This window comes from Dendrobates tinctorius, unplaced genomic scaffold (genome assembly GCF_039654945.1).
Source record: "Dendrobates tinctorius isolate UK_male_01 unplaced genomic scaffold, ASM3965494v1 ptg000010l, whole genome shotgun sequence".
Classification (NCBI taxonomy): domain Eukaryota; kingdom Metazoa; phylum Chordata; class Amphibia; order Anura; family Dendrobatidae; genus Dendrobates; species Dendrobates tinctorius.
The window spans coordinates 6,977,570-6,995,573 of NW_027361678.1; the positions used below are offsets into that span (position 1 = coordinate 6,977,570).

The window sequence follows — 18,004 nt, forward strand, 5'->3', positions numbered from 1 at the left end:
CCTCAAGACTCTTCCCCTGGTTTCTCCGATTTCCTCTTTTCAGCTGCAACGGCCAAAACCCAGTGATCGTTGAGCTCGCGGAGACTCTTCACTTATCCCAGAAGGCACTGGGAATATGCAAATGATCTCCTCAAGACTCTTCCCCTGGATGCGGCGGCTGCCTCTCTCTCTCTCTCCTGGATGCGGCGGCTGCCTCTCTCTCTCCTGGATGCAGCGGCTGCCTCTCTCTCTCCTGGATGCGGCGGCTGCCTCTCTCTCTCCTGGATGCGGCGGCTGCCTCTCTCTCTCCTGCATGCGGCGGCTGCCTCTCTCTCTCCTGGATGCCTATCGCTCTCCTGATTGCTTCGGCTGCCTCTCTCTCTCCTGGATGCGGCGGCTGGCTCTCTCTCTCCTGCATGCGGCGGCTGCCTCTCTCTCTCCTGGATGCGGCGGCTGCCTCTCTCTCTCCTGGATGCGGCGGCTGCCTCTCTCTCTCCTGCATGCGGCGGCTGCCTCTCTCTCTCCTGGATGCGGCGGCTGCCTCTCTCTCTCCTGGATGCGGCGGCTACCTCTCTCTCTCTCCTGGATGCGGTGGCTGCCTCTCTCTCTCTCTCTCCTGGATGCGGTGGCTGCCTCTCTCTCTCTCTCTCTCTCCTGGATGCGGTGGCTGCCTCTCTCTCCTGGATGCGGTGGCTGCCTCTCTCTCCTGGATGCGGTGGCTGCCTCTCTCTCTCCTGGATGCGGCGGCTGCCTCTCTCTCTCCTGGATGCAGCGGCTGCCTCTCTCTCTCTCTCCTGGATGCGGCGGCTGCCTCTCTCTCTCTCTCCTGGATGCGGCGGCTGCCTCTCTCTCTCCTGGATGCGGCGGCTGCCTCTCTCTCTCCTGGATGCGGCGGCTGCCTCTCTCTCTCCTGGATGCGGCGGCTGCCTCTCTCTCTCCTGGATGCGGCGGCTGCCTCTCTCTCCTGCATGCGGCGGCTGCCTCTCTCTCTCCTGGATGCGGCGGCTGCCTCTCTCTCTCCTGGATGCCTATCGCTCTCCTGATTGCTTCGGCTGCCTCTCTCTCTCCTGGATGCGGGCGGCTGCCTCTCTCTCCTGCATGCGGCGGCTGCCTCTCTCTCTCCTGGATGCGGCGGCTGCCTCTCTCTCTCCTGGATGCGGCGGCTGCCTCTCTCTCTCCTGGATGCGGCGGCTGCCTCTCTCTCTCCTGCATGCGGCGGCTGCCTCTCTCTCCTGGATGCGGCGGCTGCCTCTCTCTCTCCTGGATGCGGCGGCTGCCTCTCTCTCTCCTGGATGCCTATCGCTCTCCTGATTGCTTCGGCTGCCTCTCTCTCTCCTGGATGCGGTGGCTGCCTCTCTCTCTCTCTCTCTCTCCTGGATGCGGTGGCTGCCTCTCTCTCTCCTGGATGCGGTGGCTGCCTCTCTCTCTCCTGGATGCGGCGGCTGCCTCTCTCTCTCCTGGATGCAGCGGCTGCCTCTCTCTCTCTCCTGGATGCGGCGGCTGCCTCTCTCTCTCCTGGATGCGGCGGCTGCCTCTCTCTCTCCTGGATGCGGCGGCTGCCTCTCTCTCTCCTGGATGCGGCGGCTGCCTCTCTCTCTCCTGGATGCGGCGGCTGCCTCTCTCTCTCCTGGATGCGGTGGCTGCCTCTCTCTCTCCTGGATGCGGCGGCTGCCTCTCTCTCCTGCATGCGGCGGCTGCCTCTCTCTCTCCTGGATGCGGTGGCTGCCTCTCTCTCTCCTGGATGTGGCGGCTGCCTCTCTCTCTCTCTCCTGGATGCCTATCGCTCTCCTGATTGCTTCGGCTGCCTCTCTCTCTCCTGGATGCGGTGGCTGCCTCTCTCTCTCTCTCTCTCTCTCTCTCCTGGATGCGGTGGCTGCCTCTCTCTCTCCTGGATGCGGCGGCTGCCTCTCTCTCCTGCATGCGGCGGCTGCCTCTCTCTCTCCTGGATGCGGTGGCTGCCTCTCTCTCTCCTGGATGTGGCGGCTGCCTCTCTCTCTCTCTCCTGGATGCCTATCGCTCTCCTGATTGCTTCGGCTGCCTCTCTCTCTCCTGGATGCGGTGGCTGCCTCTCTCTCTCTCTCTCTCTCTCTCTCCTGGATGCGGTGGCTGCCTCTCTCTCTCCTGGATGCGGTGGCTGCCTCTCTCTCTCCTGGATGCGGCGGCTGCCTCTCTCTCTCCTGGATGCAGCGGCTGCCTCTCTCTCTCTCCTGGATGCGGCGGCTGCCTCTCTCTCTCCTGGATGCGGCGGCTGCCTCTCTCTCTCCTGGATGCGGCGGCTGCCTCTCTCTCTCCTGGATGCGGCGGCTGCCTCTCTCTCTCCTGGATGCGGTGGCTGCCTCTCTCTCTCCTGGATGCGGTGGCTGCCTCTCTCTCTCCTGGATGCGGCGGCTGCCTCTCTCTCCTGCATGCGGCGGCTGCCTCTCTCTCTCCTGGATGCGGCGGCTGCCTCTCTCTCTCCTGGATGCGGTGGCTGCCTCTCTCTCTCCTGGATGCCTATCGCTCTCCTGATTGCTTCGGCTGCCTCTCTCTCTCCTGGATGCGGCGGCTGCCTCTCTCTCCTGCATGCGGCGGCTGCCTCTCTCTCTCCTGGATGCGGCGGCTGCCTCTCTCTCTCCTGGATGCGGTGGCTGCCTCTCTCTCCTGCATGCGGCGGCTGCCTCTCTCTCTCCTGGATGCGGCGGCTGCCTCTCTCTCCTGGATGCGGCGGCTGCCTCTCTCTCCTGGATGCGGCGGCTGCCTCTCTCTCTCCTGGATGCCTATCGCTCTCCTGATTGCTTTGGCTACCTCTCTCTCTCTTGGATGCGGTGGCTGTCTCTCTCTCCCCTAGATGTTGTGGCTGCCTCTCTTTCTCCTGGATGCGGCGGCTGCCTTTCTTTCTCTCTCCTGGATGTGGTAGCTGTCTCTCTCCTGGATGCGGTAGCTGACTCTCTCTACGTCAGTGTCGGTCGCAGAAGTACAACCCTCATCTATCAGACTAAATTGAATTGTGGCTTTCTTTTCAGCATTTTACATTCAGGAAATCAAATTTATATCAGAAAAATGCCACAAATAAAATAGTAAAGCTCTGCCCTTCACTTTGTAAAACGTTTTTCCTTCCTTCTCCTGCCGAGATCCAAGTCAGTCATTTTAAGAAATCATCAAGCGTAACTATATCCGAATATTAAAGGATAAATTCGACCTCAGATTATGTTGACCTAATAATATCACTTCATGCATCAACATGAAGCAGACTCGCCGTTGCCACCATGTGGCAGCTGTAAACAGTTACAGCCTTTCATCCTTTTCACGAGTATTTCACATATATTCAAAATTAAACTATCACTGATGTGACAAGGTCTCCACGATCACATCTACAAATATTTTCCAACTCGCATACAAGAGCGGGCGGTATGGTGCACCCATCCTGGTCTAAGTAAAACCATACCTGCCCAGATAAGATAACACTATAAAAAATGACACGTGCCAGTTGTGTTCATAAGGCCTTGAGGGTGGATGTCTTTTCCCGGCTCATTTCTATACGCTCTATCAGGGCATATAAATGTCTTAAGAAAGGGTCCCACCCTCCGGACCCAACACAGATTTTGCAGTTCCAAACACACAATCCTTTGGAGGGCGACAAATCGCAAAATGACAAATGCACGGCTAGATATATGCACATGCACGCTGAAAAAAACAAAAACGTTTACTATGATAATTTAATATATGTAACTGATTTATGGGGCAATTTTTGGTAATTTTGTAAAATATTTTTATTTGACGTTTAAATTTGATGAAGAAAAAAAAGGATTACTTACCGGTAATGGGATTTTCCAGAATCCACAACAGCACCATGGAGTTAGAGGATCCACCCCAAAGACAGGAAATCCTATAGCTTTAAAAGGTGGAATCCTCCAGTACGCTTTAGTGGTTTTCAGGGTATGAAAGGAACTCCATTCAGTTAGTTTAGTAGACATACATATATACAAGTTTGGTAATACATGATATTTCAGTGGTATTATGTCATACACTGTACATGACTATATCCAAAATAAAGTGTTTTGGTTTTTTTCTGCAACACCCTGTGTGTCAACCGTGACCATCCACCAAGGAGAGGTCAGAAGGGAGGTATAAGGAAGGGTGCTGTTGTGGGTTCTGGAAAATCCCATTACAGGTAAGTAATCATTTTCCCCATTACCCACGACAGCACCATTGGAGGGTGATTTCAAAGGAATCTCCTGGGAGGGATCACAGCTTATAAGATCCCTACCACCTAAATCCACCCTGTAGTGCTTGAAAAAATGGAGGGTGAAGACCACATGGCAGCCCTACAGTTTTGTTCCAGAGAAGTGTTAGCCCTCCCTGCCCAGGATGTAGAGAGAGCCCTTGTGGAGTGTGCTTTTATTATTTATATACATACTGTATATATATTTATGATTATATTAACACGGGGGTGGGGGATTTAGGAGTATTCCCCATATTCTACAGTCATGGCCAAAAGTTTTGAGAATGACACAAATATTATATTTTCACATGATCTGCTGGCCTCTGGTTTTTATGTGTGTTTGTCAGATGTTTTTATCACATACAGAAATATAATTGCAATCATATTATGAGTAACAAAAGGTTATATTGACAGTTAGAATGAGTTAATGCAGCAAGTCAATATTTGCAGTGTTGACCCTTCTTCTTCAGGACCTCAGCAATTCTCCCTGGCATGCTCTCAATCAACTTCTGGATCAAATCCTGACTGATAGCAGTCCATTCTTGCAAAATCAATGCTTTTATTTTGTCTGAATTTGACGGTTTTTGTTTGTCCACCCGTCTCTTGATGATTGACCACAAGTTCTCAATGGGATTAAGATCTGGGGAGTTTCCAGGCCATGGTCCCAAAATCTCTATGTTTTGTTCCCTGAGCCATTTAGTTATCACCTTTGCTTTATGGCAAGGTGCTCCATCATGTTGAAAAAGGCATTGTTGATCGCCAAACTGCTCTTGGACGGTTGGGAGAAGTTGCTCTTGGAGGACATTCTGGTACCGTTCTTTATTCATGGCTGTGTTTTTAGGCAAGACTGAGAGAGAGCCCATTCCCTTGGCTGAGAAGCAACCACACACATGAATGGTTTCAGGATGCTTGACAGTTGGCATGAGACAAGACTGGTGGTAGCGCTCACCTGGTCTTCTCCGAATAAGCTGTTTTCCAGATGTCCCAAACAATCGAAAAGGGGATTCATCAGAGAAAATTACTTTACCCCAGTCCTCAGCAGTCCACTCCCTGTACCTCTTGCAGAATATCAGTCTGTCCATGATGTTTTTCCTGGAGAGAAGTGGCTTCTTTGCTGCCCTCCTTGAGACCAGGCCTTGCTCCAAGAGTCTCCGCCTCACAGTGCGTGCAGGTGCACTCACACCTGCCTGCTGCCATTCCTGAGCAAGCTTTGCACTGCTGGTAGCCCGATCCCACAGCTGAAACACTTTTAAGAGACAGTCCGGGCGCTTGCTGGTCTTTCTTGGGCGCCCTGGAGCCTTTTTGGCAACAAGGGAACCTCTCTCCTTGAAGTTCTTGATGATGCGAAAGATTGTTGACTGAGGTGCAATCTTACTAGCTGCAATACTCTTCCCTGTTAGGCCATTTTTGTGCAGTGCAATGATGACTGCACGTGTTTCTTTAGAGATAACCATGGTTAACAGAAGAGAAACAATGATGCCTAGCACCAGCCTCCTTTTAAAGTGTCCAGTGGTGTCATTCTTACTTAATCATGACAGATTGATCTCCAGCCCTGTCCTCATCAACACCCACACCTGTGTTAATGGAGCAATCACTGAAACGATGTTAGCTGGTCCTTTTAAGGCAGGGCTGCAATGATGTTGAAATGTGTTTTGGGGGATAAAGTTAATTTTCTAGGCAAATATTGACTATGCAAGTAATTGCTGTTAAGCTGATCACTCTTTATAACATTCTGGAGTATATGCAAATTGCCATTAGAAAAAATGAAGCAATAGACTTTGTAAAAATTAATATTTGTGTCATTCTCAAAACTTTTGGCCATGACTGTAGAGTAAATGCCATCAAATAGAGGTCCCTGACTTAGAGATGTAATATGGGCTCCTGGGATAGGAGATTTGGGATTTCAGGTAGTTTCCATGGTGCCCCCACTGCTAGATGACATAGGTGAACCAGGTTCTTTTGGGCTAGAAAGGAGCTTATAATATTTCCTCGGCTTGATCCAACTGAATTTTTGTGAGGACTGTCGGAATCAAGGAAATTAGGGGAAAAGCATAAACTAGCTCTTTTGGTCATTTGTCTAAGTAAGACGTTGACTCTGTAGGGGAGGTCTTTTGGATCAAGTGAGAAGACATTTCGAGATTTTTTTTTGTTTGATTTCCTTGCGAGCAAGTCTGAGGTCCTCCTCAGTAACTGACTATTTTAAATATCCCCGGGTTTAGGGACCACTTGTCCTAATCTACTATATGACGACTGAGGTAATCTGCCTTGGTGATCTCCTCCCCTTTTAGATAACTTGCCGATAGTGATCTTAAGTTTTCTTCCACTAAAGTCATTATATTGCCTGCTTCTGTCATGAGACCCCTTGACCTCATGCCCCCTTGCTTGTTTATACACATGACTGCTGTTTGACAAAACTTTGACATGTTGGCCTTTCATCTCTGGTAGGACTTTTGAAAGTGCCAGCCTGATAGCCGTTAGTTCTTTCCTGCTGCAAGATGTGACCAGCAACTCTTCAGACAATCCTCCTTGGTGAATTCTTCCGTCTGTGTGTGCTCCCCAGCTGAAAGGGCTTGCGTCTGTGGTGATTATTTAGGCGTTTTTGATTTCCCAAGGAACTTTGCCCGACAAGTTTGTCTTGTGATGCCAAAACCTTAAAGATTGTTGCATCTCTTCTGAAACAATAATTCTTTTGTCCAGATTTCCTTTTGATTTTTTTTCCTTCTTTCAGAATTTCCCACTGAAGGGATCTGAAGTGGAACCTTGCCCAGGTTACAGCTGGGTCGTAAGATGGTAAGATTCCCAGAATTGACATAGCCCTTCACTGGATCTTTTACCAACTCGGAAGTCGATCTGCACACTTTCTCTAGCTTTTCTGCCGAGAGAAAAGAAGTTTGTCTCTTTGCCTCCAACAAAATTCCTAAGAAAATTTGTTTTTGCTTTATCCATGATTTTTTCCAAGTTTATAATCCATCCCAGGAATTACAGTATCTCCCATTCGGTTACTGACTTCCCCACAATGAGGGAGTCGTCTAAATATGGGATGAATAAAATGTCCTTTCCCTCTTATATGAGCTGACATTTCTGCCACTATCTTTGTGAAGACCCTTGGGGCCATAGATAGGCCAAAGGGGAGGACCTGGAATTGTAGGTGTGTTAACAGTACTTGTATGTTGACTGCGACCCTGAGGTTTTTTTTTTAATGGCTTTAGAAAAAAGGCACAGGATAATAGGCATCTCAGAGATCTATAGTGGCCATGAAACATCCTGGAAACAATAATCTTACTGTTGACTATATCATCTCCATTTTGAAGCATTTGAGCAATAAAAATTGATTTAGACCCTTTAAATTTAATATTGTCCTGAATGAGTTGTCTGGCTTTTTCCTTAAGCATATGGGCCTGTAGAACCCTTTCCCTTCTTACCCCATTGGCACGCGAGTGATGGGCCCCTTCTCTAAAAGTGACCTTATTTCCTCCTCTAGGGCGTTTTGATTTACCCCTAAATGCAGATCCTTTGTGACCACATATCTTTCTGGGGGGCAAGAGAGGAATTCTAGTTTTAGCTCATTGTTACACCGCTTCGTCATACTCACCCGGCCTCCGCTCCCATGCCGCAGCCGGCCTCCGCTCCCACGCCGCAGCCTCTCTCCACCGGACGGCCACGGCGGTCACCTCTGACGGGCTCGCGGCCGACGCCATCCCTGCATGCAATGTGCATGCGCCATAGGCCACGGCCACGCCTCCCTGCTGCTTCTTGTGCTCCGGCTGTGCCCTGACCCGGAAGCACCTTCGGACCAATGGCAGACCAGACGGGGCTATATCAGGCCGCTTCCCCCTGAGGGAGGCGCCTGATCGTTGTGTTACCTTGCACACTGGGCCCTGCTTCCTCCTGTGCTCTCTACAGTCTCTCGGTGCCGCCCTCAGTGTTTCCTGCAGCAGCCTCGCAGCCTGTCTTCCGTGTTCACTAACAGTTATTCTTAGTCCTGCTTCCTGTTTCCTACGTCTCCTGCCTCCGGTGTTCCTGTTCCATCCTGTTCCAGTCCTGTTGTCCTACTCCAGTCCTGCCTCCGGTGTTCCTGTTCCATCTTGTTCCAATCCTGTCGTCCTACTCCAGTCCTGCCTCCGGTGTTCCTGTTCCATCTTGTTCCAATCCTGTCGTCCTACTCCAGTCCTGCCTCCGGTGTTCCTGTTCCAGTCCTGCCGTCCTACTCCAGTCCTGCCTCCGGTGTTCCAGTTCCATCCTGCTCCAGTCCTTCCGTCCTCCTTTATTCCTGTCTCCTGTGTTCCATCTCTGTCCTGTCATCTACACTTCAGTTCCTCCACGTTCCAGTCTATAGTCTTACTCCATTCCTGTCTCCTGTGTGCCAGCACTGTTCTGTCATCTACACTTCAGTCCCACTGTCCTACTCCGGTCCATCCTGAGCCGCCCCTCTCGGTACCGGCTACCGTGGTACTCGAACCCCTGGGCCTGCTCCTAACGGTCCCTGTATAGGGGTTGGTTCCACCTGGCAGCTCGCCCGGGGCCCCTCGGTGCCACGGTCCAGAGGGTCCACTCCTGGAGTTTCCGGCTCCTGACCACTCACGCTAACACTCATCACCTTATGGTGCCCAATATCTAAGGGCTCAGGAAATCCTTTTCCAAGCAGGAAGAAACTGACTCAGCCTTCCACCTTCCTGGGGCCTGGCATCATTGTCTCCCTGTTTTTTGTTTTTTTTTGGAAACCCAGATAAAAAAACGATCCCCTTGTGAGATCTTTCCTTTATTTCTAGACTTCTTCCATCTTGTGTCCTTTTGTTTTGGGGGCCCCTTTCCTTGATGGCCGAAACGGTCTCTTGAATTTTGGGGCGCTAGTCTGGGGAAATCCTTTCTTAGATTCTGTGGCTTTATCCAGGATCTCATCCAGTGATGACCCGAAGAGGTATTCCCCTTCAAAGTGAATACCACAGTCTGGATTTAGAGTTAAAGTCCCAAGGCCCGCGCTGTTAGATGGTCTGCGTCCGCTGAGGCATCAGTCAGAAAATCTGCTGCCTTTGCTATGTTTGGTAAACTAGCAAGTAACTGATCCCTCGGGCACTTGTTCCTAATTTGTCCTTGCAATTGACCAATCCACACGCTTAGGGATCTTGCTGTACATGTAGCTGCTATATTGGGCTTGAACGCTGTAGCCCCGGATTCCCAAGCTCTTTTCAGAAAGCTGTCTGCTTTATCATGTGGGGCCTTAATCAACCCTGCATCATTGAATGGGAGCACCGTATTGTGAGACATTTTAAACACTGCCATATCAACCTTGGGGACTTCGTTCCATATTTCAGAATCCCCTACATCAAAAGGGTACCCTCTTTTAATCTGTTTCGGGATGAAAGCCTTTGTTAGGTTTTTCTCCATTCTTTTTTAATTAGTGAAGCTATGCTCTTGTAGGCAGAAAAACGTCTGTTTTTTCATCTCCAGCCCCCTGAACATCAGATCCTCTACAGATCCTGATTCTCTAATTTCTTCCACTTTCATAGTTGCTCTGACCACTTTTACTAGTTTACCCTTGTCCTCCAACGGAAAGCAAGGATTCTCGCCGCTGTCAGGCGAGAATGATGATGATGAGGCATCTGTATATTAACTCCCAATTCTCCATCTTCTATCTCCTCTTCTGAACTGGAGTTTGCACTAGCTTCTCTAGTTGAGGTGCCGGCCTTAATCCCTTTTAGAGATTTCTTAATTTCTACCCTAATCATGTCTCTCATACTATACATGAGGGAAGGAGATTCTTCTGTCAGGGATTTCCCTATGCACTCTTTACACAACCTTTTCTTGTAGGTGGCCCCTAATCTATTCCTACATAAAGCATATTCCCTGTACTTGGTTTTAGATTGCGCTTTCCTAGGCCTGACCTATAAAACATACAGATAAAACAAAAATATAGGCATTTAGAAAGGTGTTTTCTCCAAGAATTCAACCCTGATGCAGGATTACTAAGGTCGGAGGGGCTGCCTCTGAAGGGTCTCCAGGTTGGTTGACGTCTCCATCTGGAATACCTACCATAGCCCGGTTCAGAGGTGGGGGCAGGTTTTTTATTCCTGTACCCCCCTGGGTCTGCCTCTGGATCAGGCCTGGTGTAGGAAAAGGATCCTATCCCTGGATCCTGCTGCAATTCTGTTGCTGGTGATGCACTATGCCATTTCAGGCTGTGCCCCCAGAAGAGGACAAGCTCCATTCTCGGAGCGAACTTCGCCATACCAGGCCGTGCCCCCAGAATGCATTGCTATGCTGGCTTCCATGCGATGCACCGCACCACTGGATGTGACGTCAGCCGCTGGGTTCCCAGGAGTGCACCGTGCTGGTCCCAGCCGTGCTCCTGGGGAGATGTCCGCGAACGCACTGTACACGCTTGGGACATGTAATCTTCACTCCACCAGCAGCATCAGGTAGCCATCAGGTCTCCCTCAAGGACAGGAAACCACTGAAGTGTACTGGAGGGCTCCGTCTTTTAAAGCTATAGGGTTCCTGTCCTTGGGATGGATTCTCTCTCTTCATGGTGCTGTTGTGGGGATTGGGAAAAAAATCAAGATAATATAAATACTATAAATAATTCACATTATTGTAAATTAAAAATATTGAAGATCACGCCATTTTATTTTCCTTTCTACTGTCACCCCTGATTTTCCAAAAACAAGCATGAGGAGACAAGTGGTTAAATAATTATTGAAAATGGATCACATTAACAACCCATAAAAAAAATTCTTCTTTTCTGATCGGCACACAGGAGTAAAGTAAACTCCATATCTTGAAATGACGGCACCATGCTTCCTCACAGAGGCAACGTAAGACTGGAGCTGGACATCTTGGTTCAGTTTTTATCTTTTAGGCCGGAGTCACACTAGCGATTAAATCGGACGAATGCAATGCGATAAAAAATCGCATTGCATTCGTCCCAATGTTATTCTATGTTGCTGCTCCAATCATGCGGTTTTTTTTATCAGATCTGTTCCTCGGACCGAGACAATCGCAGCATGCTGCGATTGTCACCGATTTTCGGATCGGATTCGCCAATGCAAGTCTATGGGTGCGATTAAAAATCGCATTGAAAACGCACCACAAGTGTGACTTGCGATTAAATCGCAAGACTTCTCCAGGTCAACAGGAAAGAGCATCAGGCATTGACATTGGATGTCAATTTGATGCTTAGATGCAAATAAAATCGGTTCATTGCCGGAAATTCGGATGACAGATGGACCCCTGGACAAGAATTTTGTGTGATTTCGTACCGTTAAAATGGGACCGATTTTTTTATTCGTTGTGTGTGACTCCAGCCTTAAATGCGTCCACAAAAAGTCCCGGATTTTTTGCCAGGAGTCTTCCTGCGCTTGGCAGTGAGCTTTTAGTTCACCTCCCCCTAAAATAGGCAACCCCAGGACTCTATTCACAACCACTGGGCAGAAGGGACTACATGGTGGTTCAATCTGATGCCCAGCTCTGGGGTAAGAGAGCAGATTATAGTTACTTTTCCCACTTTCCTGCAAGCAAGAAACGGCAGCCATCGCATACACAGAACTCTTCCAATTCAGATCATCTCCTACAACAAACATGAATGTACCTTGTGCTTTCTCTTCTGGGATCAGACACTGACTGTTTGCTGGATCCAGTGGCTCATCAAGTGCTTCAAAGATATCAAACACTGCCGTTTCGAAGATCTGGACTCGGCTCATGTGGTTTGCCAAGGCTGGGATGGTGAAGTCTTTGTAGCTCAGTGGGGCAGCGGTGTTGGCACAGCATCCAGATACACTGACTGCTGCAATCACCTGGGGAAGAAAGATGATCATCGATAGAGCCAGATCTGCTCCTTTACCAGATCCCATTACACCAACTCCAGACCCTCGAACCTTGCAGGAACAAAAACAAAACAATGTAAGTAAAAAGTATTATCACTACAACATTAGTGATACATGAAATACAGGCAGACATGGTGATGTGTTACTACAAAGTCTATTAGGTAGGTGCACACCGCATCCATGCTCTTATCATACAGTACATGTCACCATGCGTTCATGATGGACAGATGCCCCAGCATCTATCATGTCGCCACTATCGAGCACAGCTCTCCTGAGTGTATGTGCCTTACAATAGCTAGAAACAAGATATGCAATTAGCCCAAGTCATATTTTTTCCTGGGAAAGCTGAGTGACCAACATTATGGTTGCCACCCAGCTTTCCTGAAAACTGAAATGCCATAATTGTTATGATGCATCAATACCTGCCTCACCACATTGCCATATACAGTACATGATAGAAGATTTGGCATTTCATGTGCTGGCAATATTGGCGACAACTCCTGATGGAATTCATTGGTGGCTTTAATACTCGTCAGTCTGCTTTCGAGATGTAAACAACCTTAAAACACATATACAGTCAGTCACAGTCGAAATTGTTGGCACCCTTGAAATTAACATAGTAACATAGTTATTAAGGTTGAAGGGAGACTTTAAGTCCATCTAGTTCAACCCATATCCTATCCTAACTTGCCCTAACATGTTGATCCAGAGGAAGGCAAAAAAAAACCATGTGGCAAACAGAAGCTTCACATTGGGGAAAAAATTTCCTTCCCGACTCCACATACGGCAATCAGACTAGCTCTCTGGATCAACACAATATTAAGGAAACTAGTGTATATACCCTGTAATATTATACTTTTCAAGAAAGGCATCCAGGCCCTTCTTAAATTTTAGTAGTGAATCACTCATTACAACATCATATGGCAGAGAGTTCCATAGTCTCACTGCTCTTACAGTAAAGAATCCGCGTCTGTGAGTATGCTTAAACCTTCTTTCCTCCAGACGTAGAGGATGCCCCCTTGTCCCCGTCACAGGTCTAAGAGTAAAAAGATCATTAGAAAGGTCTTTGTATTGTCCCCGCATATATTTATACATTGTAATAAGATCACCCCTAAGCCTTCGATTCTCCAAACTAAATAACCCCAAGTGTAATAACCTGTCTTGGTATTGCAGACCCCCTAGTTCTCTAATAACCTTGGTCGCTCTTCTCTGCACCCGCTCCAGTTCAGCTATATCTTTCTTAAGCTGGAGTCACACATAGCGAGATCGCTAGCGAGATCGCTGCTGAGTCACAAGTTTTGTGACGTAACAGCGACCTTGCAATCGATCTCGCTACGTGTGACTTGTAGCGGCGACAAGGCCCCTGCTGTGAGATCGCTGGTCAGTTCAGAAATCTCTGGACATATTTTTGATCGTTGAGGCCCCGCTGGGTAGCATGCATCGTTCTGTGTGACACCAAGCCAAAGACCTTGCTAGCGACTTGAAAAGAGAAACAACAGGCATGTTTAAGCGGCGCACATTCCGCGCCCCTTAGAGCTGATTGGTGGTCACTACTACGTTCTGATTGGCGCCCTTGTCCTCTAGTGGCGCTTTTCTTCATTGTCCCGGAGCCTGTGAAGTAGGCAGCATAGCAGCGTTCTCCGTAGTTGCAGGTCACACACCCAGTACATATCTCAGGCTGCGATTCCACACCGCTACATCAAAACATCAACGGCTTTCTTGTTCACAGTAGGTTAGTGGTCTCTTCAGCGTTCCCATGTTGACAAGTTTCCAGAAAATTGCAATGGAACAGTTATCATAGCTTTCAACTATTGTATTCGTCTTGTAGGTTATTGTCTCTACAGCGTTTCCATTTCCACAGGGTGGGTGCGGTTTTTGTTGTCTGTGCATATGTGGTCAGCCATAGGTGATCTTTTGTGTGCAGGCACCCAACAACGTTTTTTTTTTTTTTTCCAGCTTTCACATTATAGCCTGTCTCAGATCTACTGTTCTCTGGCTGCGATTCCAGACTGACCTTTTAATTTATCTACGGTTCTCCAGATCACAGTAGGTATCATTTGTGGTCTCTACAGCGTTTTCATTTTTACTATATTACAGATCATTGCAACATATCACCTTTCATTAGGAGGGAGGGTGTGGTATCTTTGTGCATATGTTTGCCTGGTCTGCCATTTTTGGCGGTCTTTTGTGTGCAGGCACCCAACCCCCAACAAAACAACTATTGTATTTTTTTTATTATTTTTTTGCAGCTTTCACCTTCCTGCCGGTCACAGATCTTCCATTCTCTGGCTGCGATTCCAGACTGACCTTATTTACGGTTCTCCTGATCACAGTAGGTATTATTTGTGGTCTCTACAGCGTTTCCATTTTAACAACTTGACAGAACATAGCAAGTTATTAGCTTTCATGCCTATTTTTGGAGGAAGATAACACATACAAAATAACTAATTTTTTTTTTATTTCCCCAGTTTGCACCATAATGAATAATGCAGAGTGTGCTGTCGTGGTTGCTGCATTACTTGTTGAGGAACATCGTCGTCAAGAAGAATCGCGGATGCAGGAGAGGCGTTCCAAAAGAAGGCGTCGCATGTGGACAAGAGATTGGCTGCAGAGGAGGTCCGAATTGTCCCACATGCAGTTGCTGAAAGAGCTTCAGGAGAAAAACCCACATGATTACCGCAATTATCTGCGAATGTCAGGAGTCATTCGCATTTTTATTGGAAAAATAACCCCACTTATCGAACGCAAGGATACAGTCATGCGTGCTGCCATCCCAGTAGATGAGAGATTGGCAGTCACGCTGCGCTACCTTGCCATATTGCAGGATTTGCATTTTTCTTCCGCCATTTCCAGGCCGCTGTTGAGCATTCTCATACCTGAGACGTGCAAGGCCATTTTTTCTTGTCTTCGCAGCTTTATGGAGTTTCCCAAGACGGAGGCGGAATGGAGCAACATCGCCAAAGATTTTGATCTTTTGTGGCAGTTCCCAAACTGTGGAGGGACCTTGGACGGAAAACATGTCCGTATTACTCAGCCCCCCCAACAGCGGATCATATTTTTACAACTACAAGGGCTATTTTAGCATCATACTGATGGCCCTTGTAAATGCCAACTATGAATTTATTTATGTGGACGTTGGCATGAATGGAAGAGTTTCCAATGGTGGTGTTTTGGAGAATACATTTTTTGGAGAGCGCTTCTATAACTCCGAACTCCACCTGCCTCTCAACGCAAACACAACAGGAAGCATGAACTTTGTTTTTATTGGAGATGAGGCTTTTCCACTTCTCCCAAATCTAATAAAACCGTTCCCGCAAAAAACTCTGACACCAGAACGGAGAATTTACAATTACCGGCTATCAAGGGCACGTCGTGTTGTGGAGAATGCATTTGGGATTATGGCAAATCGCTTCCGGGTTCTGCACACACCCATCAACCTAAAACTGGACTCTATTGACTCTGTAGTTTTGACATGTTGTGTGCTTCACAATTTTCTACGGCGCCGGGATTCAAATTCTTATTGTCCGCCAGGTTTTGTAGACACTGTGAACCAGAGCGGAGAACTTCAGCTTGGTGAATGGTGGGCAAACGAAAATGTTATTGCAGGCCTACGTCCTTTGGGCCCGGGAAATAGCACTCAGGATGCGAAGACCTGCAGAGACAATTACTGTGCCTTTTTTAATGGACCCGGTGCTGTTCATTGGCAGCAACAGAATATATAGTCCACAGTGATTTCCTCATTTACATTACTTTTTTCTTTGAAAATATGTATTTTTTGGACATTTTATATTTTACTGTTATTTATATTTTTAACTTAAGTTTGTATAATGTTTAAAAAATCAGTGTGCAATTAACTTGTACTTTAAAAGTGTTTAAAAATTCGGTGTGCAATAAACTTGTTCTTTTCAAGTGTTTAAAAAATCTTTGTGTAATATGCTTGTTCATTTCATGTACCAAAACTTTCCTTTGGTTCTCTTGGTAAGGTCGGCACTTGGAAATAAAATCCATTTGACTTTGGGTGTTGTCCCAGGCCAACAGAATGGTTAACCAATATTTGGGGGCTGGTGGAAGTGTGGGAGTGGGACACAGTCAATGTACATATTTGAGAAGGGTGTGGTTTTACATGGGCAAATATATTGAACTCTCACTCTCAAACACAAAATAGAACCCACAAACAGTTATGTAGGTACACATTTTTAGATATGTAAAGGTAGCCAAATGTATGGCCGCAGTAGCGTCGCAAAAAATTACTCGACGACGCATTAGCGTTACCTAAGCACCGCCGCTTGTCAACAGCCGTGGGCGGAGCGGGGTCGTCGTGGGCGTGTCTAGAAACGCTGCTGCGGCCTACTACTTGTACAAGAGCATAAAAATGGCGGCCAGGCGACGTGCATCGCCCTGGGGGGAGGCTGAGGTGCGGTACCTGGTAGAGGAAATGGAGGTGCAAGATTACTTCTGTGCACAGCTGTACAAACACCCTGTCCTGCACAAGCAGGCTGTGCTGCGCAGGTTGAAGTGAGGCCTGTCAACAAAATTTGGCATAAACCGCAGCACTACACAGATAAGGAAGAAAATAGCTGATCTGCGGTATAGATCACGGGGCCGCATAGACAACATACGGTCACGGAGCGCATCACATCATGGTGAGTGTTGACATATTTAGACGCCATCACTTTTCCTTCATCATGCCTACTTCCTAGAGTTAACAGATATAAATCACAGATATTTGGATATTTAGTTACAATATAAATTGAAAAAAGGAAATAAATAAAATAATTGAAAGTTCTTAATCACACCATTCCAAAAGGCCCTTTAGATACTATTTCCTGTTACAATGGGGACATCCGACACTGTTGCAACATCCTTAAACCCCCTTCATATACTGGAGCATAAATAGTGGGGGAGATCACACACTGTAGCATCATCCATAAGGCCACTTCATATACTGGAGCATTGTTAATGGGGTTCATGAGACATTGCTCCACCATTTTACATTCCCTTTCATATACTGGGGCATTAAGAGTGGGGGACATCCGACACTGTTGCAGCATCCATAAGCCCCTCATATTTGGTTGTATTGTTTATGGGGGTTATGAGACAGTGTTGCACCAGTTTCATACTGCGCTTTTTCTTTTCTCCCACACCTGCAGACCTGTGGCGCAAGAGAACAGTGAGCTGGAAGAGGGGGACTCAACAGCCACCCCACCACATCAGGATGCAAGGCCCTTGGGATGGTCCATAAGCCCATCACCACCCGGTGACGCGGAATGTAGCGTGGAGGAGGTGGAACCACACGTTCGTAAGTGTAACATAAATTAAACTGTGCAAAATAATTTGATGATGGCGAATAAATTAATATTTACAGTATTATTTTGTTTAACAGAAAACCCCTCTACTGCAGAACTTGTGGCCTCAGTGGACCGAGCCATTGAGGCCTTACAAGCACACAGAGCCCTGCTGATGCGCTCAGCGGCTGCAGAAGATGACGGCGGTAGTCGCCGCAACTAAATTGTGGTTTAATATGTTTGTTTACGAAAATATTGTTCACATTTTAGGCCTTTGTTTTGGACCAAAAATAAAAAAAATATTTTTATTTCTTATTCGCTTTCAAGTTGTCTTTTTTTTTTTTAATTAATTTTTTTTCTTTTATTGTTTTGCAATTCTTTTTCTCAAAGGCAGGACGAAGGACCCTGGGATGAGGTGACAGGAGAGGGAAGGAGGTGTGAAGGGGGGCACATGATGAGGGGACTCCGTTGCAATCCAGTGCGGGCCATTTAACACACGTGTTTGAAATGCAACATTAACCACACACATTCCATCAAATATCATACATTTCATGTTTGCATGTAAATACATGGCCCTAACCAACCACGTCTTAAAAACACAAGGTTGTCATGGAAATAAGCTGATGCAGATTTCAAGTAATAAGGGAAAAATATATTTATTAAACAGAAAATAAAAACACAATATACACAAACAACCAATAATGTAAATTATTGCAAAT

General features: G+C 47.4%; 1 long non-coding RNA gene across 1 annotated transcript in view; it reads left to right on the forward strand.

The window, feature by feature from the left end:
* The window catches only part of LOC141098483 (uncharacterized), a 35,224-nt gene extending 17,624 nt beyond the window's left edge, over positions 1-17,600 (forward strand). Inside the window, exons 2-3 of the long non-coding RNA XR_012234262.1 lie at positions 17,151-17,299; positions 17,384-17,600. This is a non-coding gene — a long non-coding RNA (uncharacterized lncRNA). The remainder of the gene's footprint in view (positions 1-17,150; positions 17,300-17,383) is intronic.
* The last annotated feature ends 404 nt before the right edge of the window (positions 17,601-18,004 follow it).